The following is a 25,842-nucleotide window of genomic DNA, read 5'->3' as shown; positions in this document are numbered from 1 at the left end:
TTCCTGACTGTGGACTTCTGTATTTTAGGGGGTGGATAAAAACCAATGCCATTGCAGAACCCTATGATCAGTGCCAGTTTGAGTTGCAGAGAAACTGGAGATGGGACTAAATTGAGGGATTGTAGAGGTATGTAACTCGTTTCCATCTCTGTACTGAGTAACTGGAGTGCTTTCCTAACTCAGTTCTTGCTTCTGGAGAGGAAGGAGAGCAATTGTGTAATTTCGAGAGGCCAAACCCAAGTTCGGAGGAACTGTGAAGTAAAAAACCAAAAAACCCTAACCTCTGTGAAGTATCATAGAATCATAGAGTTGGAAGGGGCCATATAGACCATCTAGTCCAACCCCCTACCCAGTGCAGGATCAGCCTAAAGCATCTCTGACAAGTATTCATCCAGCCTCTTCTTGAAAACTGCCAGTGAGGGGGGAGTAAACCCCTCCCCCCCCAAACCCTGGCTTTTCAATCCCACCCACCTCCCAGCACGTCTGAACTGTGTTCTCTCTTAAGTCTTTTTGTGCTGTACAGAATTTCATAGAATCATAGAGTTGGAAGGGGCCATACAGACCATCTAGTCCAACTCCCTGCCCAGTGCAGGATGAGCCTAAAGCATCCCTGACAAGTATTCATCCAGCCTCTTCTTGAAAACTGCCAGTGAGGGGGAGCTTACCACCTCCCTAGGCAGCTGATTCCACTTTTGAACTATTCTGACCATGGAAAAGTTTTTCCTAATATCCAGCCGGTACCTTTGTACATGTAATTTAAGCCCATTGCTTCGGGTCCTACCCTCTGCTGCCAACTGGAACAGCTCCCTGCCCTCCTACAAATGACAGCCTTTCAAATATTTAAAGAGAGCAATCATGTCCCCCCTCAAGCTCCTCCAAAGTAAACATTCCCAAGGCCCTCAGCCTTTCCTCGTAGGGCTCAGTCTCCAGACCCCTAATCATCCTCATCGCTCTCCTCTGCACCCTCTCGATTTTGTCCACATCCTTTTTGAAGTGAGGCCTCCAGAACTGCACACAATACTCCAGGTACAGCCTGACCCAGGCAGTAAAGAGAGGGGCTATGATCTCCTGTGATTTCAACGCTATGGCCTCTTTGATACAACCCAAGATTGAATTAGCCTTGTTTGCCACCACATCATATTTAGTTTACAGTCCACTCTTACCCCAAGATCCCTTTGGCCTTTCTTAGTTAATCTAGGATGGTGGAAGCAGCTGATATTGGGAGGATTCTGTCCTGATGTTTTTCTTTTTCTTTCCAGTCCTGTGAGAGCTTTTGAGAATGTGAACTCATAACTGATGTTGGCAATCCAGGTGTTCTTTTCAATGTCTCTGTAATTATGGAATTGTATCTTTAGGAACGTTCACACATGCTGCTGTAAGTTACTGGGGGTAGGTTGCTGTATTAGGGAAGTTGGAAACTTTGTGAAAGCAGTTTGGGGCTTGGTGTGACTTTGGGAAAATGTCTGGAAGAGACAGGATGAAGCTGTTGCTCCCCACCTTCGTTTTTGCTCTGTTGAAACTTGCAACCACTGGCTTTCAAGAACAATGATCAAGATGAGTTATTAAAATCTATTTTTGTATTGTTTAGTATTGAGCATTGTTAGTCAAAGGCCTGTTTCTAGATGTGTAATGCTAGATGTGAAGGTGACCTATCTGTTCTGGCAAGCAAAGCAGTTCAGGGTGCCTTAAAGTCTCATGTTTCCAGGTTTTGCTTGTGGTGCAGAGATGTTTTTACCTTGTGAAATGGAGTGCAGGCTTGGTCCAAGGACATGCTTGGTCCAGGAATTAGTTAAGGGCAGTATTATGGAATAAAGCAAATAGTTCATCACCTGCATTTTCATTTCCTCTGGAAGTGTCTGGGGCTGAATTATAGCCAAAGGGAGCACTTCATCAAAATCCAGGGTTGCTGCCTTCTAATATCCTGAACCAGTGGAGTGCAGAAGGCAATTGCGTGGTGCAGACTGACAGTAATCGATCTGCTTTAAAACCTGCCTTGATGATTTCACCCTGGGGCTTCTTCACAATGGCCATGATTGATTTTGTTGTCCTCAACCTCATTCCTCATTACTTCCTCGTTGGGTCTGAATAGAGTCTGGGATTCAAACGGCGGTTGTAGCTTTTTAAATTTATCTAGCGCTTAATGAAATGTTTGTGTATTCTCTCCCTTTCCAATGAGCTTCTAAACTGCTGGGTTTTTGACTCCTTAATGGCAAACAAAACCTATTTTGCTGTTGCTGCAGCCAGGGATCATTTTGTAGAAAAAGAGCTGGAAGAACTCATTAGCATAACTCATTAGCATAACTCATTAGCATATGCCACACCCCTTGACATCATAGAATCATAGAATCATAGAATCATAGAGTTGGAAGGGGCCATACAGACCATCTAGTCCAACCCCCTGCCCAGTGCAGGATCAGCCTAAAGCATCTCTGACAAGTATTCATCCAGCCTCTTCTTGAAAACTGCCAGTGAGGGGGAGCTCACCACCTCCCTAGGCAGCTGATTCCACTTTTGAACTACTCTGACGGTGAAAAAGTTTTTCCTAATATCCAGTCGGTACCTTTGTGCATGTAGTTTTAGTCCATTGCTTCGCGTCCTACCCTCTGCTGCCAACTGGAACAGCTCCCTGCCCTCCTCCAAATGACAGCCTTTCAAATATTTAAAGAGAGCAATCATGTCCCCCCTCAACCTCCTCTTCTCCAAACTAAACATTCCCAAGGCCCTCAGCCTTTCCTCGTAGGGCTCAGTCTCCAGACCCCTGATCATCCTCGTTGCTCTCCTCTGCACCCTCTCGATTTTGTCCACATCCTTTTTGAAGTGAGGCCTCCAGAACTGCACACAATACTCCAGGTGTGGCCTGACCAAGGCAGTATAGAGAGAGGCTATGACCTCCTGCGATTTCGACGCTATGGCCCCTTTGATACAACCCAGGATTGAATTGGCCTTTTTTGCCACCGCATCACACTGACTGCTCATATTTAGTTTACAGTCCACTCTTACCCCAAGATCCCTTTCACATATACTACTGCCCAGAAGTGTATCCCCCTCCAGTATTTGTGCTTCTCATTTTTGTGGCCCAGATGTAATACTGTGCACTTGTCTTTGTTGAATTGCATCCTATTCACAGCTGCCCACTTCTCCAGAGTATTCAGGTCTTGTTGAATTTTAATTCTATCTTCTTGGGTGTTTGCTACCCCTCCTAATTTGGTATCATCAGCAAATTTAATGAGCAGCCCTTCCACTCCTTCATCCAGATCATTGATAAAAATATTGAAAAGTACCGGGCCCAAAACCGAGCCCTGTGGCACCCCACTGGATACCTCCCTCCAATCTGATGAAACGCTGTTGACCACCACTCTTTGAGTGCGGTCCTCCAACGAGTTCCCTATCCACCGAATTGTCCTATAGTCTACTTCACAGTCTTCCAGTTTGCCCATCAGAATGTCATGGGGGATCTTATCCAAAGCTTTACTGAAATCCAGATAAATCACGTCAACAGAGTTCCCCTGATCCAGTAAGCTGGTCACTCGATCAAAGAAGGAAACCAGGTTGGTCTGGCAGGATCTGTTAGGAACAAAACCATGCTGACTTCCCCGGATCACTGAGCGGTCCTTCAGATGCTTACAGATTGATCCCCTTAAAATCTGTTCTAATATCTTCCCAGCAACAGAAGTCAGACTGACTGGCCTGTAGTTTCCCGGGTCATCCTTCCTCCCTTTCTTAAAGATTGGGATAACATTCGCTCTTCTCCAATCTTGTGGCACATCCCCAGTCCTCACCGGAAGTGTGTCATTGGCATAACTGATTTGTATATGCCACACCCCCTGACATCACCTGTTTTTGATCCAATCCTCGCTATTCAGGGCTGAAATTGGGCCCAAAATGGCAAAAAGGGGCTGAAAATGGCTGAAAAGGGGCCCAAAATAGTCAGGATTGGGCCACTGCTGAGTGGAAGAGTGATCCACTACCCATCAGAGGCCCAATCCGGGCCGTTTTGGCCCCAATCCAGGCTGAAATGGGCCCAAAATGGCCGAGAGTCAGGTGGGCAGGGCCACCTGACATGCGACCTCTTTGGGGAACTGCCGGAACTGTGTTCCTGCGTGTTCCCCCTCGGAATGAGCCCTGGCTGCAGCCATAATGTCTCCAAGTAAAGCTGGTGTTGGCATCCCATTGTAGGTGATGCATGTTGGTATCCCATTAAAGGGGTGGCAAATAGCAATTATTTAGTTAATTATTCTATTACCGCCTGTGCGGTGCAGAGACTGGATTTTCTACCTCCACACCATGACGTTTAAACGTTTCGATTTTCGCTGCCTTGGGGCACCATATTTGGATAGAAAGATGGCATAGAAATGTATAAAATAAAATGAAAAAAATGTCTTGGATCACTGCTGCCCTCAAGGTCACATTCTTGAGTGAGTTCATTTAGAATCCAACCTCACACTATATCCGGAGGGCAACAAAATAGAAAAAGTGCGCAAATCCTTAAATACTTACTAGAATTGTACTCAGAGGTGTTATTTACTGACAGGGTAAAATTAAGGAAGGAAAAATGAAGGACATCATCTTACTTTCAGTCTCTTAGTAACATTTTGCTAAGTCTCCCAGGGTTAAAAAAAACCTGGAAAGTGATGGAGCCTTTGAAATGAGGTCAGCTTGAATAAACTGCCCTGCAAGGAGCTATCAGTAGAGTCTGTAAGATTAATAGATAATTATTCTAGGAATTTTCCATCATGCTGACTTCTTATGAATCTATGTGAGTAATAGACATTGCAGATTACAGGTCTTTGTCAGGTGGCTTGATCCTAGTCTCTGGTTTATTTGCTCCAGAGGAGACTTGCTTTGCAGCAGCTTAGGTCAGTGGAGCGCCCTGACCTGGATAGCCCAGGTGAGCCTGATCTCATCAGAAGCTAAGCAGGGTCAGCCTTGGTTAGTAATTGGATGGGAGACCTCTATCAAAGACCAGGGCTGCAGTGGCAGGCAACGGCAAACCACCTGTGTTAGTCTCTTGCCATGAAAACCCCACCAGAGGTCGCCATAAGTCAGCTATGACTTCAGGGCACTCTCCACCATGTCAGTGGGGCAGAGCTATTATTTACTCATTAAAAATATTTACACCTCCACCTCTCAAAGTAAAAAAAATCTGTAAGGCGGCTTATAGCAATAAGAGTTCCAAAAACAGCAAGGAAAAAAGATAAGACACAGCAGCACAAACTGTACATGTGTGCAATAAAGCAACTTAAAATCTCATCAGATATAATTTAAGAAGGTTCTTAAAATCCTAAGCAGTCACCGTAAAGCCAAAGAAAGTCTATTGGATAAAAGGATGCTCTGATTAAAAATAAAAGCGGCAAAGGGGAAGGGAATCTAAAAGGCCTAGGAAGGGGAAAAAAACCCTGTTCTTTGCTTGAAATCTACAAACATCTAAATTAGATGTCAGGGAAGCTTTGGTAGGGAGAGATTTCCAGAGCTTTGGTGCCACTGCAGAAAAAGGCCCTGTCTCTGGTGCTCACCCACCTACCTTCTTGAAATACCAGCACACAGAGAAGAGTCTCTGAAGAAGGCCTCAATTGGAAGGGGTTTGAGGCCAGGAGCTGGAGGTACTGAGTAATGCTGCAGAACATGTGGGACAACCTTGTGCCAGAGCACAGGCAGCTGTTGTATTGCGTCCCCAAACAGTGATGGTACCGCTACTACAGTTCTGTCCGAAGCTGCCTTATACCATCAGAGGATGCCCATTGCAGTCAATGGGCTTGAATGGGTGTAATGCTGCTTAGGACTGCCCTGGTAGCTGAGTGCTGCCCGTTCAGATTGGCAAAGGCTCTTGAAGGTGTTAAGCTAAAACCTTTCCCGCAAATATTCCACAGTGCACACCATTGATCAGGGCTCCTGCAGTTCATAATCTGCAGAAATCTTTTTCACGCTTGGCAACTGAGATTTTTTAATTGGAGATGTTGAGGACTGATCATGGTGCATTCTGTATGCTAAGCATGCGCTCCACCACTGAGCATGTGCTCCACCACAGAGCCTTGCACCTCGAGGTGCTACTTGCAGCCACCGCTTTCCCACATACCTCAATTATTCCATTCAGTGCACTGTAGGTCAGCACATATACAGTTCCTGGCTCCTACCTGAGCCCAGCGTGTCAACTGTCTGTCCCAATGGCGTCCTCCATATCTCATCTTCTGGCACCACCCCTGGAAGAGTCAGCATAGCCAACCGCAGGACATGCTTTGTTTGTTCACATGTTGACGCAATCAAGTCTTAAATTCCAGAATTAAAGAAGTGGGGTTTTTTTTAAGGAAAAAAGGAATGAACGCTCCAAGTCATACACAACTTCTGTTTTCACCCTGACTTTCTGTGACCTACAATAAGCTATAATTTTCTAAAAACTCTGCTCTTTCTATTGATTCTGAATGATGGCTCATAGGTTGGCCTTATAATTAAAGCACTTTCATTTCTTCCTTGGTTTGCTGCAATTATGTTGCTATGCATTTTACTGTTTTAGCAGAAGCCTTCCGTAGCGTCCTGTTGCTAGTGCTAGTTCTCCCCACGTCAGCAGGTGAAAAGTTCCCATTTTTCTGGCCCTGTCGCTTCGACCCGTTGCTCTTAAGTTATTGCAAATGGATACAATAATTGCTTTGGCTTTGATTGATGTGAGGTGCAGCTTTCCTGAGCTACCTTTCAATTAGTTAATTAGCTAGGGAGAGATAATAGTGAGCATGGAAGCCGTGAACACTAACGCCTGGGCATAATTATACAAACATGAGAAATGGTGATGCATCGTTTCTAAAGTGATACTTTTTCTGTATGGACTCAGGCCCTCTCCCTTTCAGTTAGTTGTTTAGCTGGCCCTTGCTGAACTCTTTTTTTCCCCTCTTATCCAGTGTAAACTTCTGTTATTTGTTTATAAAATGAATGCTTTAGGTGGTAGAATAAGAAAAAAGTGCTTAGATTCTTGCCTCCTTTCTAGAAGAGGAAAAGAAACAACGTATCCCTGATTTCAATAGATATCCACCCATATTAAATCTACTTGTTGGCCTGATTCTGTCTTGAAAGACAGACCTTAACAGTGCAATCCTCAGAAGAGTTACTCTAGTCTAAGCCCACTGACAGTGTTTAGGACTGCACTGTAAATGTTGTTGCGGCCCATGGCTTAAGATGAGCTGTTTCCCTCATCTGCAAGGCTGTGCTAATGAGCTGAAATTGGTGGTTACATATGGCAGGGCTGGGTTTTTTGGCCCTGCTCCCCAGGCTTTGAACCTTCCTGCCACAGAAAACACGTCCTCTCTGTTGGCCCCCGTAAGGCATTTGGTTGTAGGTAAAACCAGTCTTCTCCTGTGGTGCTGATTGCCCTTTCCTCATGCCGATTTGTATTTTTACTGCTAAGTGGCACGTTAGAGACCATACCCTACTGTTCTACTGAAGACCAACATGGTTACCCACTTATAACTATGTTATTGTTTGCTTCTGTTTTTATGACTGTTGCTGTGCTGCTGATGCCTGTTTTGTTGTTGTTGCGGCTTTAGTCTTCTGCATTATTTTTATCTGTCTCCAAACCTTATCCTGTAAACTGTCTTTAATGCTTTTTACTTTTTTTGGTAGAAAGGTGGCAATTGCTTTTGTCTTCTTCTTCTGGGCTTTGATGCATGGCTCCATGCCTGCACAGAAAGAAATTAAGGCATGCTTGAAATCTAGCTCCTTCTTGGTAGTTGTGTCTATGAGCAAATCCAGCGCTACTATCTCCTCTTCTGTAAAAAGGTTCCTTTAAGCAGAGATAGCACCTGTCCTAGAAGCAGGGCTTTTCTCCAGCTGGAGCACGGTGGAACGGAGTTCCGGAACCTCTTGAAAATTGTCACATGGCTGGTGGCCCCGCCCCCCTGATCTCCAGACAGAGGGGAGTTGAGATTGACCTCAGCACCGCTGAGCGGCGCGGAGGGCAATCTCAACGCCCCTCTGTCTGGAGATCAGGGGGCGGGGCCACCAGCCATGTGACCATTTTCACCAAGGGCAACCCATTGAGTTCCACCACCTCTTTTCCCAGAAAAAAAGCCCTGCCTAGAAGACAGAAGATGTCTCTATCCCTCCTCAAACAACTAGATCTTTAGACAAGAGGTGATCTTCGTGCTCCGACGGGTTTCTTAACCCACAGCTCTTTCACAGTATGTTTTAATTTGTATCAGCTCCATTCCTACGCTTTCACATTTAAATTTGAAGGTTTCCCACAGCTTTTTGTAGCACTCTGGTGGTTTACTCCAGACTGCCTTGCTTCTTATGTCGGTTCAGTATGCCAGTAGCACCTAAGCATCTTTGCTTGTGACGGCTCTTTAATAACATAATAATAATAACATTCAATTTCTATACCGCCCTTCAGGATGACTTAACATCCACTCAGAGCAGTTTACAAAGTATGTTGTTATTATCCCCACAACAACAAACACCCTGTGAGGTTGGTGGGGCTGAGAGAGCTGTGACTGACCCAATGTCACCCAGCTGGCTTCAAGTGGAGGAGTGAGGAATCAAACCTGGTTCTCCAGATTAGAGTCCTGCGCTCTTAACCACTACACCAAACTTGCAAGTTTGCTGCTTCCTCGCCTGCCTAGTGAATTTGCTGTTTCAGAACTGCCAAGTCTCGCAATTCATTAGGTGAGAATGAATTGCATTATTTAATTTTTAAGTTTTTTTAAATTGAGACTCTGATAAGTTGTGACGGATAAGGCATAAAATTAATTTAATAAGCACTAAATATAGGCCAATATTCACAATGAATTTGCTGCAAAAGAAGACAGATAACCTGATTTGATAGTTTAAGACAAATCTGTTCCAGTTGTGAAAAAGCGTTTATAGAATCACAGTTGTGCTTCTCCCGCTATTCTTCTAAGCAACTTTTATCCTGTCTCCACCTGATAGCTGAGTATTGGTTGTTCTTATGTGATTTGGATGTCTGGTTGATTTTCCTGATCTTTGTTGCATTTCAGAGAATGGATGTTTTTTTAATTACAATGCAAGCTGCTTTGGGGGAAGAGGTAGAAAGACCCCTGTGGTGCAGAGTGGAAAGCGGCAGTACTGCAGCCCAAGCTCTGCTCACGACCTGAGTTCGATCCTAGAAGAAGCTGGGTTCAGGTGTCCAGCTCAAGGTTGACTCAGCCTTCCATCCTTCCGAGGTCGGTAAAATGAGTACCCAGTTTCCTGGGGGTAAAGTGTGGATGACTGGGGAAGGCAATGGCAAACCACCCTGTAACAAAAGTCTGCCGAGAAAATGTCATGATGCGACGTCCCCCCATGGGTCAGTAATGACTCAGTGCTTGCACAGGGGACTACCTTTACCTTTTACCTGTTGTGTTTCAGAGAATGGATGTTTTTAATTACAAAGCAAGCTGCTTTGGGGGAAGGGGTAGAAATTCCCCCGAACAGGATATAAATAGGTTTTTTTTAAAATGCTAGTCAGTAGGCTTAAAATCCTATTGCATGGCTAACAGTCCTTGATAGCTGTTTCATTGTTACTCCTCCAAACAGCCAAGGGTAGGTTTTTGGAAAAAATCACTGATTTTTTTAAAGGAACAAATTGTAACGTTTGCTCCTGCCTGCTTTGGTATACCTTTCAAACCAGTAGAGGGCACAGTTAGATTAAATATGAATAGCTCAAGGGCGGGATTGGGATACCGACAGCAGTTTAAACTTCTCTGGTCACAGACAGTGTGGGAATGCGGCTTTGTAGTACAGATCACAGCAAATGGCTTGAGGCTGGAGTGTCCCAGGCAGCACCTGCGGGCTTAGTCTAGTCCAACAAGACTGGTTCTCTGTAACATCTCTCCCCCCTCCCATGGAACAATTGGCGCGTGAACACATTGCCTGTCGGTCAGGGGAAAATGCCTTTTATGAGCCTTTGCTTCACTTCAAATCTATTTGTTTAAATCTATTTATTTCTTTACTTTATAGCCTTCCTTGCTTGTTGAGACTGAAAGCGGGTTACAGAATAAAAACTGTGTACTTCTAAACCATGAGATTTACAATGCGGATAACAGACTGTCCAAAACAAAGTATGCTATTGACAATGTTATTACAAGTGTTATTACAAAAGCAATGTAGTAAAAGGAGGAGAATACTGAGAATAATCATTGGCAGGCATTTGGCCAGTTCCCTCAGAGCCAAGCTACAAGTGACGCCTGGCACAGGTTGGACACTTGTCAGCTTCCCTCAAGTTTTGATGGGAAATGTAGGCATCCTGGTCTTGCAGCTGTAATGGAGAGCCAAGCTGCAAGACCAGGACGCCTACATTTCCCATCAAAACTTGAGGGAAGCTGACAAGTGTCCAACCTGTGTCAGGCGTCACTTGTAGCTTGGTTCTCACTTAGCCTATTCAAGATGTCCTTGAAGACTTAACTTATCTCTCATACATTCTAGGACTTAGTTTCTTCATTCTTTCCTCCCTTCCTTACCTCCCCTTCATATCCAGTTCTGTTAGATTTAAGTCTTAGGCCGTGGCTGTTTTTAAGCTTTTTAAAAAGAATTAAACCTGGTGCAGCACTTGCATATACTGAATAATAAGTGTTGCAGCTGGTAAGGCTGCCCCTCCTGGCTTAGGAAATCATTTCTTTTTTTCTCCACCGCTTTTATCTTTCAACTAATTTCTGTGTCCTTGTCCTGCTGGCTTTTAATTTTTTTAAAAACATACTCTTGGATAATGAAGGAGAAGGCATATTCATCTTGGAAAGATTGTGAGCGGAGGGTGAAACCTCTCTCCTTATTCTGTTTGAAACAAATTAGAATAGCTGAACTCCATGGAGTCATGGTGATGGAGACTACTGTCAAGTCATAGCTGACTTATGGTGACCCCTTGTGGGTTTTTTATGGTAAGAGACTATCAGTGGTGGTTTGCCATTGCCTGCCTCTGCAACCCTGCTCTTCATTGGAGGTCTCCCATCCAATTACTAACCATGGCTGACTCTGCTTAGCTTCTGATGAGATTGGGCTCACCTGGGTTATCCAGGTCATGGAGTCATAGGGACACATAAAGATGTTTTATATGGGACACGTGATGGTGAGGATACTTAGTGGGGAAGGGGCCACAGCTCAGTGGCAGAGTCTCTGCTTTGTATGCAGATGGTCCCAGCATCAATCCTTAGCATCTTCAGTTGAAAAAACCCAGGAAGTAGGCGATATGAAAAACCATACTTTTTATTATTTAGTGCATTTTTTATTCATTTTGTCCTCTAAGGAGTTCAGAGTGCTGTATATGGTTCTCCTCTCCTCCATTTTATTCAGAACAATGCTATGCGGTAGGTAAGGCTGAGAGAGGACAAATGGTGAGTTTTATCACAAGCCAGGTTGAGCCTTGGTCACCCCTTTGTCCAACACACTAAACCACACTGTCTCTTGCCACGCTGGCATGGAGGAACCGAGTATAGATGAAGTTGCTGCCTTATACTGAACCAGATTATCAGTCTCTCAAGGTCAGTATCATCTACTCAGACCGGCAACGGCTCTCCAGGATTTCCAGTAGAGGTCTTTCACATCACCTAACTGATCATTTGAACTGGAGATGCCGGGTGTTGAACCTGGGACCTTCTGTATGTCAAGCAGGTGTTCTACTATTGAGCCACAGCCCCTGCCCTTGTATCACTGGTTCATCTCTCCCAGTATTGTTAGATCATCCTGGGAGAGGCTCTCCAAAGTCTCAGGCAGAGGAAGTCCTTTCTGAGCAGCTGGTGCTGGGGAGCCTTTAAAACAGAGGTGCCAGGGCTTAAATCTGGCATTGTCTGCATTTAAAGGAGGTGCTCCAGCATGGAGCCACAGCCCCTCCCCAAATGCCCAGGCCTCTCCCTTTCCCAGACTCGTGCTTCTGCTTCCCAATTGGCACTCCTCCTTCCGAATGCTCTCTCGTGCATCCATTCCATATCTCATTTCCCCCATTTTTAAAAAATAAAAGTTAAGTGACTACTATGATTATTGCTCGGACGCAAAACTTGCAGAGCATATCCTTTGAAGAATGGTTTTCTCCTACAGAGTAACTGACCCCCACAAAGCAAATTGTGTACGCACATGTTTGAAATCCAATAGAAAGCAATTATTTATGAATGAGGCTTTTGCCGTAAAGCCCTTTGCATGCTCAAAAGTGATCTGGAAATGATTAATAATACATAGGTAGCTTCAAGGTTGCGGTTCGCTTTTTATCGCCCATGCTTTCTACCAGTAGGTGAGGCTGTTCAGCACCTTGGAGAGTTAAATTTGAAGCAGCTGTTCCTTAGGTTGAAGGGAATACATTATTGTTCCACTTTTTGGGCGGACAACAAGAAAAAACCCCCAATGAGTCCATTTTTACTGGGTGCAATAAAATAGCCAAGACAGTCTGAAAAAGCCTTCAGGGGAAAAAAGAATACGTTAATGAGAATCTGAAGGTCAGAAACTTTACATAGGAGAAATGGTTTCAATGTATGCCTAATGGACAGGGCTCATCTTTGTTTCTTTGGTGCTCTGGCTGGAACATTATGATAATACTGAATTTCCAGATTCTCCTAGGCTCTTCTTTGCCCGTCTTCAACTCAACCAGAAGCTTGCTGTGTCTTCTCAAAGCATCTTCCATTCATCCCTTCCCTTCGCTGTGCCAGTCATCTTTGTTTGGGGACCTAAGTTTACTCCAACTAATGCTCAACTGATTTCTGGGCGTATGTGAATTGCCATTTATACCTCAAAGGTAGTTCTGGATCTCTCTTTGGCTCTTTATTTTCTCTCTGTCCTTTCTTGGCTTCTCTTGGTCCTAAGCAATAGAAGCATCCATGGTGCACCAAGGCAAGAAAGATTTCCTTTCCTGTTCTACTGTAACAAAAGTCTCTGCCTCCTTATGAAAATGCTGCTTGTTTAGAGGAGGGGAAAAAATTAATGGTAAGGTTTATGGCTGATCTTCCGTTATTTCAAGTGCCTGTTGGAATCAAGCCCTCCTTTCTGACGTTCTCCTTTGCCGAACGAATGTACTGTGCTGCTCCTGCTGCAACTGAATTGAGAGAATGTGAAAGAAATGTTCACATTTTTCGCTGTAAAGAAAACAACTGCGAATGTGAAAGAGACAGATTGGAAGGACAGGAGGCAGAAGACCGAAGTAAACAGTGAATACATTTCACATTATCTTCTGAACATTTTCATAGGCTCTTTTTTCCTCAATCAACACATTTCATCCTAGTTGTGCATCTCTTAACTGCTACAAATGATAAAATAACTATTCTCTGCTCAAGAGTACTAGACCTTCCTCATCGTCTACTCTCAACCCAATCATTTTGATGAGATGTAAGGAAGAAGAAATACACTATCTTTCAGCCTTTTGAGACTTATAAGTTTTCAGTGCAGTGGGGCTCGGAGGACAAAGCTTCCTTCTGTATTCTGCTTCTACTTAGCTGCATCTGGCTGACTGGTAGAGCACCTGCTTGCCCTGCGCAACACCCTGGTCCAATCTCCAGTTAAAAGGACCAGACAACAGATGATGAAAAAGACATGGATTGTCTCTTGCAACGTGATGGTGTCGTGACACGGGATGTTTCTCCACCTCTGATCTACATCATTGACTTCCAGAGGTGAGGGCTAAGAAGCCAATGATGTCACAATGTATGATGGAGCCTAAGGCTGTGCCTAAATTTTTGGTGTAGGAGTTTGGAATATTTGTCTAACCTTGACTGTGATGCGGTCTGTGATACATTTATACATTGTGGAAGGAGAAGAGTCAAGGATGACTACGGGAGAGAATTGTTGGTCCTGCTCTTATCTAGGTTACCTGCCATGATCAAGGTCCCTGCCTTTTTGCCAGTTCAGAATGGAATACTGTGGCCAAAAATAAGTAGGCTGTCCATAAGTGGGTTGGCTATCCATCGAAGGGGTCCTATGTAATGCATATTTTCAAAACACAGTACAGTGATGAGCTTTGGAAGGTGATGGTAAGTTGGAAAGAGTGGGGCAGTGTCCTGTCCACATGCATACAGAGTTTCTCCATGTTCTTCTCCTTTGCTGCAGCTCTTTCTGCCCCCCAGAGTAATCATTCCTGGGGGTTGCAGGATTTGCACAGAGGAACAGCCATGAGGGTGGGCGGGCTGGAATGAGAAGGGACTAGGGGATGAAATAAATGCCTTTCCTTAGCAGAGCTGCACTTGCAGAAGAGGAAGGAGTAATTTCACCTCTTCACTTCAGCCTCCCCCAACCAGCGTGGCTGTTCCTCTGGGTGGTCCTGGAAATGACTTTTTCAGGGGTTGGGAGGGGCTTCAAAAATCCAAGGGCAATGCGGGAAAACAAGATGTTTCCTGTATGGCATGGTAGGATATTGCTCGATTGGCTGAACATGCTTTCTGTGGCGGTTCAGTTGAAATGAATGGGAGTTGCATGGAAGCAATTCTTGGTTGTAACAAAGAGTTTTGAACTTAAAAAAAAACTGGTTTCCTACCATGGTGTTTCCAAGGAAACCAAAAGTAGTCACAGCAAAGTACAGTTCTGTTTTTCCCCCCAGATCCCCGGTAGAAACCAATTATTTTGTAATAGTGTTTATCTTGGTCCTGAGCTTTCCTGGACACTCTCTCTCGCCTTGTGATGCTTCTTTTCCAAAGCAGTCCGCAAACTGACTTCTATAATTAACACCATCTGACCTGTGTGTCCATGAGAGGTCACTGTTCAGTTTAAAAATATGTGGTGCTTTTAGTGTGAAAGCAGAGTATTTATGGATCATGACTCCAAGACCTAAGTTCATCCGCACAGCACATGGGCCGGGTAGGAACATTTGTGCCTTTTTGATTCTCTACTGCAGCAGTTATGCTTGCTTTGACATGCCAGTCCATCACTGTGCTTGTCAGCAACCTCACTGTGCCCAGGGGGTTTGTCCGCGCACTAGTGGTGCCTCCTTCCCATCAATGCAGCTGGCCATTCCACACACACAAAAGAAGGTATCTGTGGAGCCACATCCTCTATCAGAATGAATGAGATCAGGCTGAGAAGCGCATTTTTAAATCCTTGGGGCTCGACTGGATGTTTGGCAGCATCCAGCACTGGGTATTGCTAAACATCTAAAAAACAGTGGAGTCTGGACTTGGAGGAGAGAAGTGATGTTCTTCTTGCCTCCCACTTTCCTTATACAGCTCCCTTTATCCAGAATTTTTTCCTCCCAGTGGCATTAAATGCATTTTGGAATCCCAGATGAGGAAGGGGAGTGCCAGAGAGAAATGGCGGGTAGGGAAAGCATTAAGCATCCTGCCCCACCTGCCTCTTCCTCCTCCTAACTACCCCTTCCTCATTTATTTTGAATGGGGAGATCCAAGCTTTCGATTAATATCCACAATGAATGGCTAGGTTGGCTCTTAATAGGGCACTTGCATGTTATTATTTTAAGTCACAAGAGTGATTCTGAAGATTGGAACGCACTTCATATTTCAATCTGGAGGCAAGAGGGGATGGGTAGTGCAGAAGAAGCTCGCTCTGTTCCCCTTTTCTAGACCAACAAGCTAGGCCACAGTAGGCAACTATACAGGATTATAATATTTACTCTAATGCAAAACTAAGGGGTTTTTTCCCCCCAAGTATGCCATCAAAAAAAGAGATGGGAGTTATCTTACATTTGCCTACAAGTTACAATTATGTCCAATACATTTTCCCCTTGGTATATACATATTTTAGGGAGATCATCTTGCATTCAGGGATGCCTTCTTTTTGAGTAAATACAGGGTAAATATTGGCTGTTGTATCATATCCTGTATCCTCTAATCCCTAAGGAGTCTATATCTGCAGTACCATCTCTGGCCGTCTGCAATGGTTGCACTATAATTTAGCAGAGTCTCCCTTCTCTGACCAGCTACCCTAAGTGACACAGATAGAAACACCTGGTTTCTCCTGCTCTAGTTTATAGTTTGTGACTTCTGGTCCCCTATACTAATGAGGGCATTTTAATCTTTTTTGTACAGCTTGTTTTCAGTTGTTCAGAGGGCCTTTATTATTGGAATGGAATTAATGGAATTGGCTTTATTATTGGAAAGCAAGTTGGAATGATCAAGAGAGTGCTTTTATACAGGGGATAGAGATGTAGTTTATTGCACTGTTTCTTGTGTGTATTATACAGGGTTGTAGTTTACTGTGCTGCTTGCTGTACGTATTATCTTGCTAATAGTGCATTGATTTTGAATTTTTGCAAAAAGCTGTTTTAGGGATGCTGTTGGGGATTTATTTATTAAATTTAAACATTTATATCCCACTTTTCTCCCCAAAGTGGCTTACAACGTTAGAAAATCCCCCGCAAAATAAATAAGCCAATAAGCAAAAAGACTAGCAACTTACATTTAGATCTTGGGTTGGTCCCGATTAAAATGCTTGGCTCCTTTGAAGGCACTGATTGTGAACTGAAGGGCCAAGGGACCTTTGACTTGTGCTAAAGGACACACATCTCAGGTCATTCCCAGCGCATATATTGGCAGCTGGGAGGAAAACAAGACCAGCGAAGACAGAGTGTAGTTGGCAAGATGTTCCCCAAAAATCATAACTAGAGATGGGCATGAACAGAAAAAAAACACCCCGAACATGATGTTAATTGTTTGTTGCCATCCACGAACAGGGACTCACAAACAATCACAAACATGGCCCTGTTCATGAACATGTTCGTGGTTGGCTGTTCGTGGGGCCAGCAGGTTCTCCTCCAGCCATCATCCAAGTTTGGTCAAGATCCCTACAGCACCCTACCCAGAAATCTTACTTGAGCAGGCAGCAGGAAAGGTACCAATAATAAATAATAGCTTGGCCCAGAGCCTGGCAGCAGCCCTGGAACTTGAAGGGGTAGATCCCTACCGCACCACTTCCAGAAACCGTACCTGAGCAGGCATCAGGAAAGGTACCAATAATAAATAATAGCTTGGCCCAGAGCCTGGCAGCAGCCCTGGAACTTGAAGAGGTAGATCCCTATCCCACCACATTCTTCAAGCTCCAATGCACTCTCTCTATCAAAATGCCAACAGCAACTCCACTGTCTCCCTCTCCACTGTCTGCAAACTAATCCAGAGCTGGGAGTCCCCCTCCCCCCTGGTCTTTTCCTCTTGCAACAAATTTGGAGCTGCAGTTCACACTTTTTTTTATTTATTTTTTTTAAGCTGCAGTCCACACTTGAAAGGAAGGCCTGCCTATCAAGCTAAATTGGGCTTAGATTGGGGTTTCCAGGGCAACAGCAGGAGTTCAGACAGAGTTCAGGCAATCCCTGCCTAAGTTGCCAAGGGAATTGATTGCAGGTGCCAGACTGTCTGGCTTGACAAACAGCAACAAACAACAGCGAAGCTTGCAACGACACCTGTTTGTTTAGAATGGGGTCTCATGAACAGCTTGTTCACAAACAGCAGATTGGGCTGTTCGTGGATTTTTTTTGTTCGTATTGCTGTTCATGCCCATTTCTAATCATAACCCTCCCTGTCTTTCTCCAGTATTTTATGTTTGTTTTCCTCTTGTTAATCTGTATACTGCCCTGAATGCCCTGTCAGAATGGTGGAATGTAAATAGAGTAAAAAAATCATACCAATGGCGTGGAGGTTGTTGGAAACAGTTGTTAGTGGTGGTGGATTGTTATATTGGGGAGGTGTATGATGGACAAGATAAGATATGGCTGAGATCATTTGCTTTGCAGAAGCAGTTTTCATTCATTCTTCCAGTAGTTGGCATAATGTGTCTTAATGCCCAAAGATCTGTATTTAAAAGCTGCATGAAATATATTTTGTTTACAGTATTTATAGTTCACCTTTCTCACTGAGGCTCATGGCAGATTTCACAGTGTAAGACAATGCAGTCAACAAGATGGGACGACTAATAAGCAGTGTAATAGTATTAGGATTGTAGAAGTCTGAAGCAAAGCTGAAACTAAGCATGAGTATCAACCTCACACATTAAACAATGCAGAAATTACACAGTGGGATAATATATACAGCAACAAATAGTATACCCTATACACAAGGGTATGGCCCACAGTTCTTTACCCTTCATTAAAGTACCTTTCTGAACCATTCCATGGTATGGTATAACCCGATTTCATCAGATCTTGGAAGCTAAGCAATGTCAGGAGTTGGATGTGTGACCAAGGAAGACTCTGCAGAGGAAGGCACTGGCAAACCATCTCTGCTTCTTCCTTGCCTTCTTGATTGTGACTTGATGGTGCATGCGCATGTGCGCATACACACGCACTGTAATTTTTTTTCGTACGAAATGGATTTATTTTGTTCCTAGTGGGCTGTGGGTTTTGCTGTTGGAGCTTCTTTGAGATAAGAAAGTGGGGTATACGTATGTGAGGCCCTTTCCAACTGGTCCAATGCCCCGTACAGCAGGCTGCTTATCTTTTCTTTTTAAGGCCTCAGCTGTGGAAAGAGGTTCAAGATTCACTTTTTTCCCTCTTTTCCCCAGCTAGTTCCTCCACTGCTTGAAGCCCAGGCAGGTCTGTCCTCATCAGTCTCTCTCTGACTTTTAACGGTCAGCTGACCTAAAGAGGAGGGAGGTCCACCACTGCTTCCTGGCTCTCACAGGAGGGAGGGCCTTCCCCCCAGCTCTAGAGTGCTGATTGGATGAGAACTCCAGCCTCATACTCCTCCCTTTTAACCTCTTCCTTCCTTGTTTTAACCCCATAATTGCTCTCCTGATGTCTTTTTCTCTGCTGGGCCAAGACTGTGTGGCTGGCTTTTGGTCAAGTAGCCAAAGGGGTTCCAGTCCCCACCGTGGTTGAAATGCTGCCACCTAGTAGGGTGGCCTCCCAATCGCTTACTCGATCCGTAATGGGAGTCGGGGGCAACCCTGACTCCCGACAATATATTGAAACAATTGAGTTCTGGAATGTAATGTGTAAAGCATCTATTGGCACCTTGGATCTGTTTGGAGAAAGGTGAGATATAAATAATTTAAACAACTAAAACTTCAGGAGCTCAGCTGTGTTTCAACTGTGATGTTTGCGGACGCTGCTGATTTAATTTTGTTGATCAGTGGAGTTCCCATACCCAGTCTCTCAGATACTGTCATGTCAAAAGGCTCTCTGTGCTGTTGTGGTGGCTTTTGGGATGACTGAAGTGCCCTGAAGAGAGTATAAATGTCGAGTGTGAAATGAATCTGTCACTAGGTCCTGCCTAGATTTTGATGGGTGCTAGGGGGGGATTTTTGTTGATTTCTCCCCTCTCACAGCAGCCCTAAATGCCCTCTAAAATGCTGCTTCCGGGGCACAGGGGAACCCCAGGAATTACGGGTGGGGGGATCAGAGTTCTCCTCTTTGCTCCTGTGGCGATCGAGGTAGGGTCAAAACTTATATAAGTTGTTGTTGGCATCACTGTGTTCATTTCTCACTATAAATAGGAGGCTGAGAAACTCGTGTGTCGACATGTGGCATAAAAGTTTTGTTTCTTACTTGGTTTTTTTTGTAAAACTGAGATTCCTGCTATCTTGTTCTGTTGGCAATCTCAGTTGGCAGTCTCCCTGGGAACACTTTCAACCTTTGACTGGAAGGCTAAGAAGTGTTAGACTTTTAGCCGTATAGCACGTCACTTTCCCCCCCTAACCGTGTGCTAAAAATCTCAGTTAAACAACTGCCAAAAGCAACAAGACAGATTAGAGGATTTCTAGATAACCTGTGCAAAATTGTCTCTTCTCTGTTGGTTGTGTGAGTGGGGGATTTACTTCTTTAGCATCTGTTCACCACAAACTCATTATGATGAGATCTGAAGTTCAAATTTAGAGAGAGGGAGGGTGAAGCAAGATATAATATAACACGTAATGAAATGGGTTTAATTGATGTCAGGGGATTCATCTTCATTGCAAACCCATTAGGTAAAATGGTCAGCTATTTAAAGTTTGAAAAACTGACCAAGATACCGTAATGTATATGAAGTGCTTGTCCTAAAAAAGCAGTATACAAATACTATATTATCACTATTTTAAAAGGCTTGCTTATGTAAGAGCAGCCATGCTGGATCAGACTGCTGGACTGTCTAGTTTGGCATCTTGTTGCACAAAGTGGCCCGTCCAATGCTTCAAAACAAATTACTAGCAGTTCATGGAGTTTAAATCTCCCCCTCCCCCTGTATTGCCCCCCCCCCAGAACTACTTCTGAACATGAAAATCCATGTAATTGTCGCTGTGGATGCTAGCCTTTCATCCCTGAATTTGTCTGATCCCCTTTTAAAAACTATTTAAAATTAGTGGCCCTCATAATCTTGTGGCGGTGAATTTCACAGGCTCCATGGACACAACTGAAATGCAACTGGAATGTTTCTTTTTATGCCTTGATCTTGCAGATAGCCATGCAGCAGTCACTTGCGGCGAGTAGATAACTCCCTCCAGGAATGGTTAGTTATACCTTCAGTCTAGGATCTGAGAGATCTAGGTTCAAACCCCCACTCTGCAGTGAAACTTTCTTTGACTAGATCCTGAGGAGATAGCTGTGTTAGTCTGTAGTTGCAAAATAGTAAAGAGTCCAGTAGCACCTTTAAGTCTAACCAACTATATTGTAGCACAAGCTTTTGAGAAACAGCTCTCTTCGTCAGGATGCACACTCTTTGCCCAATCTATCTGTCAGGGTTGTTGGGAGGATAAATGTATGTGTGTGTATGGGGGGGAATTATGTATGCCACTTCTTGGAAGAGCGGGATTAAAATGTAATAGATAAATACTGAGTAGACTTTTTTTCCAAAAACCTTCTCTCCTTGCATGCCTTTTTAGCCAGCAAATGTCCTTCCATAGGTATGAAAGGGCAGGTAGGAATATATTTTTTGCAGGATTCAGATTTTGAAACTATTTGCAAGGCTGCTTTATTATGCTTGGAACAGAATTTTTTTTGTTATGAAACAGTTTGCAGTTTTCTCTAGAGTAAGTACCCAGCACAGAAACTCTTCCTGCAGCACGCGCTGAGTTATGGGTTGCCTTTTCCTTCAATTCAGTTGAGCAACCTAAACACAAGTAGTTGTGGTAGGGATCCCATCCCCCCGGGCTTTCACCTTCCACCCCCCCCCCCGCCACCACTCACCTGGCTGGTGGGGGGGGGAAGGCATGGGAAGGGTCTCCTGGGCACGTTCCAGGTGCAGCGCGATGACGTCACTCACAGGAGTGATGTTATCACGCGCCTCTGAGAGCACTCCCAGATGAGCCCGTTTTGTCTTGTTAGAGGCCAGAATTGGCCTGCGGCAAAGACATCATCGTGCAGGTTCAGGGGTACACACATGAGGAGGAGCATGGAAAGGCTGGAAAGGAAAACCCCAAGTTTTCCATCTCTGGCCGGGAGGCTAGGTGGACCTGGTAACCCCAAGTTGTGGTCTTTTTTGCACAGATTGCTTCCCCTCATTAAAACGAATTGCCTCCCTCATATGCAAGAGGGTGTTGTGTACATGTGAGAACGTAACAGTTTCTGAATCATATTGTACCTCTAGAAGAAATAGCCTGCTGTAGTCTTGTGTAAGAACATGGCAAAATGTGCTGATGTTTCAGGTAGCTTTGCCTGAAATAGAGATTCTTTTTAAATCTTGATCATCTCTGAATGTAATAATTGATGCTGCTTCATTTAAAGAATAAACAAATAGTAAAGCTCTGTTTTCCCATGAAATGAAATCCAGCCCTCAACTCATAGTTGACTTATGGTGATCCGTGGTGGGGATTTCCTGGCAAGAGGCTAACAGAGGTGGTTTGCCATTGCCTGCCTCTGCAACCTTTGTCTTTATTGGAGGTCTCCCATCCAATTACTAACAAAGGCCAACCTTGCTTAGCTTCTGTGATCTGATGAGATCAGGCTCTCCCGGCTATCCAGGTCAGGGGTCTGTTTTCCCATAACGTTGATTTATTAGTATGTGTGCACTGTTCCGAATTAAGCCCAGAAACCAACTGAAAGCTAGTGAACTTATTTCAAAACTGATTTTTGTAAGTATGGTGTGATGCCTGATATATGGTGTTTTGTAGAACCGTAAAGGATTCTGTGCACTGGGAAGAAGTATAGAAGTGACAGATGGTGGTAATGGACTTGCAGACTGTATTTACTAAACCTCCTTGTAAAAAAATGCAATAACTTCTCAATTTTTTAAAACTCTAATGTTCTATAAGCGATGTTGTCAAGGCAACCAAAATCTTTTGGAAGCTTTGTTCTCTCTTTTTTTTCACTTTCTCCATTACAACATCCTAGCATTTAGCAAAAGAAACAGTTCTCCCTGGATTTCTGTTATTAAAAAATTAATTTAATTTATGTATTAAAAACGTTATTGTCCTGGTTTTCTTAACTTGTCACGTCCACAACATGTTTTTGCAGAAAAGGAAAAAAATTAGAACATTTTGTAGATCGTAAAGAGACAATAGAATAGAAACAATCTGCAGTAATGGATCAAGCTAGAGTGCTCCATAAAGAGCCAATCCACAGAAAAGAAAGGGCTCAAGATATCATAATAGCAGGGACAGAAAGCTCTTTGAAACAAAACCCTGGTTTTGGTTGATGCCTAAATTCTATGGCTGGCTCAGGAATTCCACAACCTCTGACTCATCACTTTAAAAACCCTGTCATAGATAGTACTAAGAAGTGATAGTACTAAGAAGGTACCTGAAGGAGCTGTGGCTCACGAAAGCTCATACCCCTACCACAAATTTTGTTAGTCTTATAGGTGCTACTAGACTCATGCTCTTTTCTACTGCATAGATAGTACTGCCATTGAACTTCTGACAGTGGCAGCTAAGAAAAGGTTCTGAGACTTATGGTTGCCAGCTCCAGATTGGGAAATTCCTGGAGATTTTGGGGGTGGAGCCTGGAGAAGGCAGAGTTTGGGGAGAGGAAGGACCCCAGTTGGGTATAAAGCTATAGAGTCCACCCTCCAAAGCAGCCGTTTTCTACAGGGGAACTGATCTCTGTGGCTGGGAGGTCAGTTGTGATTCCAGGAGATCTCCAGCCACCACTTGAAGGCTGAATCCAAAAGTGGGTAACCCCTGACTGGGGTCATCGGGGTCCTCCCTCTTGCATGTTGGTTCCCCCTGGAAAGAGAAAGCATTCATGAAATTAATATTTGCCATCACCTGTGACTTACAGTGTTCCTCTTCGTATATTTTTCTTCTGTGCACCTGCTAAGAAAAAAGAAATAAGAACAGACTTTATTACTGTGCTCTTTGAAATATACTCCTTATATAACCACTAGGACTATTTGGCCATTTAATAACTTTTGTATGTTATTTATTAAGGACATTGATAGTGGAATATTTTGATAGGAAATTGATATTTTGATATGAATTGGATTTACTGAATATTTATTATGTATTAGCACTTGTACTTGGTCACTTTTGCACTTTATAAAAATCATTGTATTGACTTGCTTGCATTCTTTCCCCCGGTCTGTGGTTAACCACTTTTGGATTCAGTTTGCAGTTGTGGGGTGGTACTTTGGTTTGTACCACTTGAAGGTTGGCAACCCTACTGAGAGTCCTGTTTCATGCTGTGGTCCCCCACCTTAAAACCAAACAAACAAACAATTCCGGGAATATGTATATATCTAACAATTTTTTATATTTTTATAGTGCAAAGTGCAAAGTGCAAAATATAGTGCATGATTATATATACAATAATAAATATACAATAAATACAATAAAATATTGATCTCTCTGTCCCAACATGCAATAAATATGGTAAAAATACAGAATTTGATACTAATGGTTATGAAGTATATTTTTCAAAGGAACAATGTCCATGAATTAATTAAGATGAAAATGTAGCAGCATGCAGGTTTCCTCAGATAGAGCTCCAATGTAGACGTGTGGGAGGCATGAGATGGCAAGCTCCAGTCCAAACTGCAAATAAGTCCAAAAGTGCACTTTTGGAAAATATACTTCATAACCATTAGTATCAAATTCTGTATTTTTACCATATTTATTGCATGTTGGGACAGAGAGATCAATATTTTATTGTATTTATTGTATATTTATTATTGTATATATAATCATGCACTATATTTTGCACTTTGCACTTTGCACTATAAAAATATAAAAAATTGTTAGATATATACATATTCCCGGAATTGTTTGTTTGTGTGGTCCCCCACCTGGCTTTTCACCATTCCCACCCAGCAGCCAGAGGATCTAACAATCTTTCCTTCCTTGTTCCCTACTTACCTTTACAGTCACCTTGCAAGTAGATGGGCATGAACTGAAATATGAACCAAAATTCATGACAAACCAGGCTGGTTCGTGGTTTGTGAACCAGCGGTTCGTCAGATCCCATTTCTGACGAACCACCATGAACGAGCTGGTTTGTTTGGTTCATTTTTCAGTTCATCACTGCAGACAGCCTGGCGCCGATCGGTTTCCTAGGCAACAGGGGATGGACTTCCTGCAGACCTGCTGACCTGGAAGTGACATTTTCATGGACCAAAACAAACTTATTGAACCGGAGCAGGTTTGTGAAAGTTTGTGGTTTGTGAAATGTGACGAACCACAAACTGCAGGGTTCATTTTTTTCTGGTTCATGCCCATCTCTACTCGCAAGAGTTCACAAAATCCTATTGGGCACGGGTTGCTTGCTGCATTGAATGTCACGGTTGCTGTGGAATGTGGAGGGAAGGAATATTAGCTGCTTTGCTTCTTGATGTTCTCTCAGTTCCGCAATGAGGCAGCATGAGGAAACAGATTTGGGGGGATAAGGTGGCAATGACAGGCTGCTATCCCCCCAAATCTGTTGTTTATTAATTTATATATATAAATCTGTTCTGTTCTTGAAAACTGGATAAACAATGGCAACTCAATTCGCTGGTTGAAATGTTAGTTCTTAAAAAATCCTGCATCCAAATCTTGGAGGCATCCTGCCTCTTGGACCCGCTCCCCTGCCACCCTGTGGAGTATCAAAATATCTCCATTCTCTTCCTGATGATCCTTCAGCTTTCATTATGTCATAAGAGAATGATTAAGGAGCCATCTAGTAGCATTTGGGGCAATTGGGAAGTCAAGGAAGGAAGCTCGAACAAGGCCTGCTGCTGTCCCGCTGGCTGCCTCTCTTTCGGCACGTAGTTCTGACTGAAAGTTGGAAGGTTAATTGCCACTTGATATGCTTGGGAAAGTATTGTGTAGATATACTGTCCTGTGTATTGCTGTGCCAGAACTGATAATGACAAAATGCGTGGCAGGCAAGCACAGCTTGCAGTAAATTTTGTGGAGCATTCCCATGTGATTGCTGGATTGCCAAAGCTGGTTTGAAATTTTATTTCTAGCCTCTGTGACTGTTATATGCCTGATGAATAATAAGCACCCCCCCACACACACACACTCCGAGTTCCAAGTCTGGTGGTATATAAATGATTCTTGTTACCCTTTAACACTGAAATCTGGTGACATCCGGGTCTGAAAGTAAATATCAGATGTCTGGATTTTCAGTCAAAGTGGGGATTCCAGGTAAATGACCATTTAATAAACACTGTATATCGGGGTCATTTTGTAGAAAAAGAGCTGGAGGAACTCATTAGCATATCTCATTAGCATATGCCACGCCTTTCCCATCACCGGAAGTGTGTCATTAGCATAACTGAGTTGCATATGCCACACCCCCTGACATCACCTGTCCTGGCTGTTTTGAACCCAATCCTGGCCATTTAGGGCCAAAATTGGGCCCAAAATGGCAAAAAGGGGCTGAAAATGGCTGAAAAGGGGCCCATAATGGTCAGGATCGGGCTGCTGCTGAGTGGGAGAGTGATCCACCACCCGTCAGAGTTCCGATCTGGGCCGTTTTGGCCCCAATCCAGGCTGAAGCGGGCCCAAAATGGCTGGGAGTCAGGTGGGCGGGGCCACCTGACATATGACCTCTTTGGAGAACTGCCGGAACTGCGTTCCTGCGTGTTCCCCCTCGAAATGAGCCCTGCTGTATATACATAT

At 43.8% G+C, this 25,842-nt stretch overlaps 1 protein-coding gene across 2 annotated transcripts in view; it reads left to right on the top strand.

The window, feature by feature from the left end:
* WDR25 (WD repeat domain 25) overlaps positions 1-25,842 on the top strand; it is a 148,014-nt gene that overhangs the window by 3,112 nt on the left and 119,060 nt on the right. The window lies entirely within an intron of this gene.

The sequence above is a fragment of the Eublepharis macularius genome, chromosome 2 (genome assembly GCF_028583425.1).
Source record: "Eublepharis macularius isolate TG4126 chromosome 2, MPM_Emac_v1.0, whole genome shotgun sequence".
In the NCBI taxonomy this organism is placed as follows: Eukaryota; Metazoa; Chordata; class Lepidosauria; order Squamata; family Eublepharidae; genus Eublepharis; species Eublepharis macularius.
The sequence above is the reverse complement of the archived record's forward strand: the minus strand, read 5'-3'. Positions and strand labels throughout refer to the sequence as shown.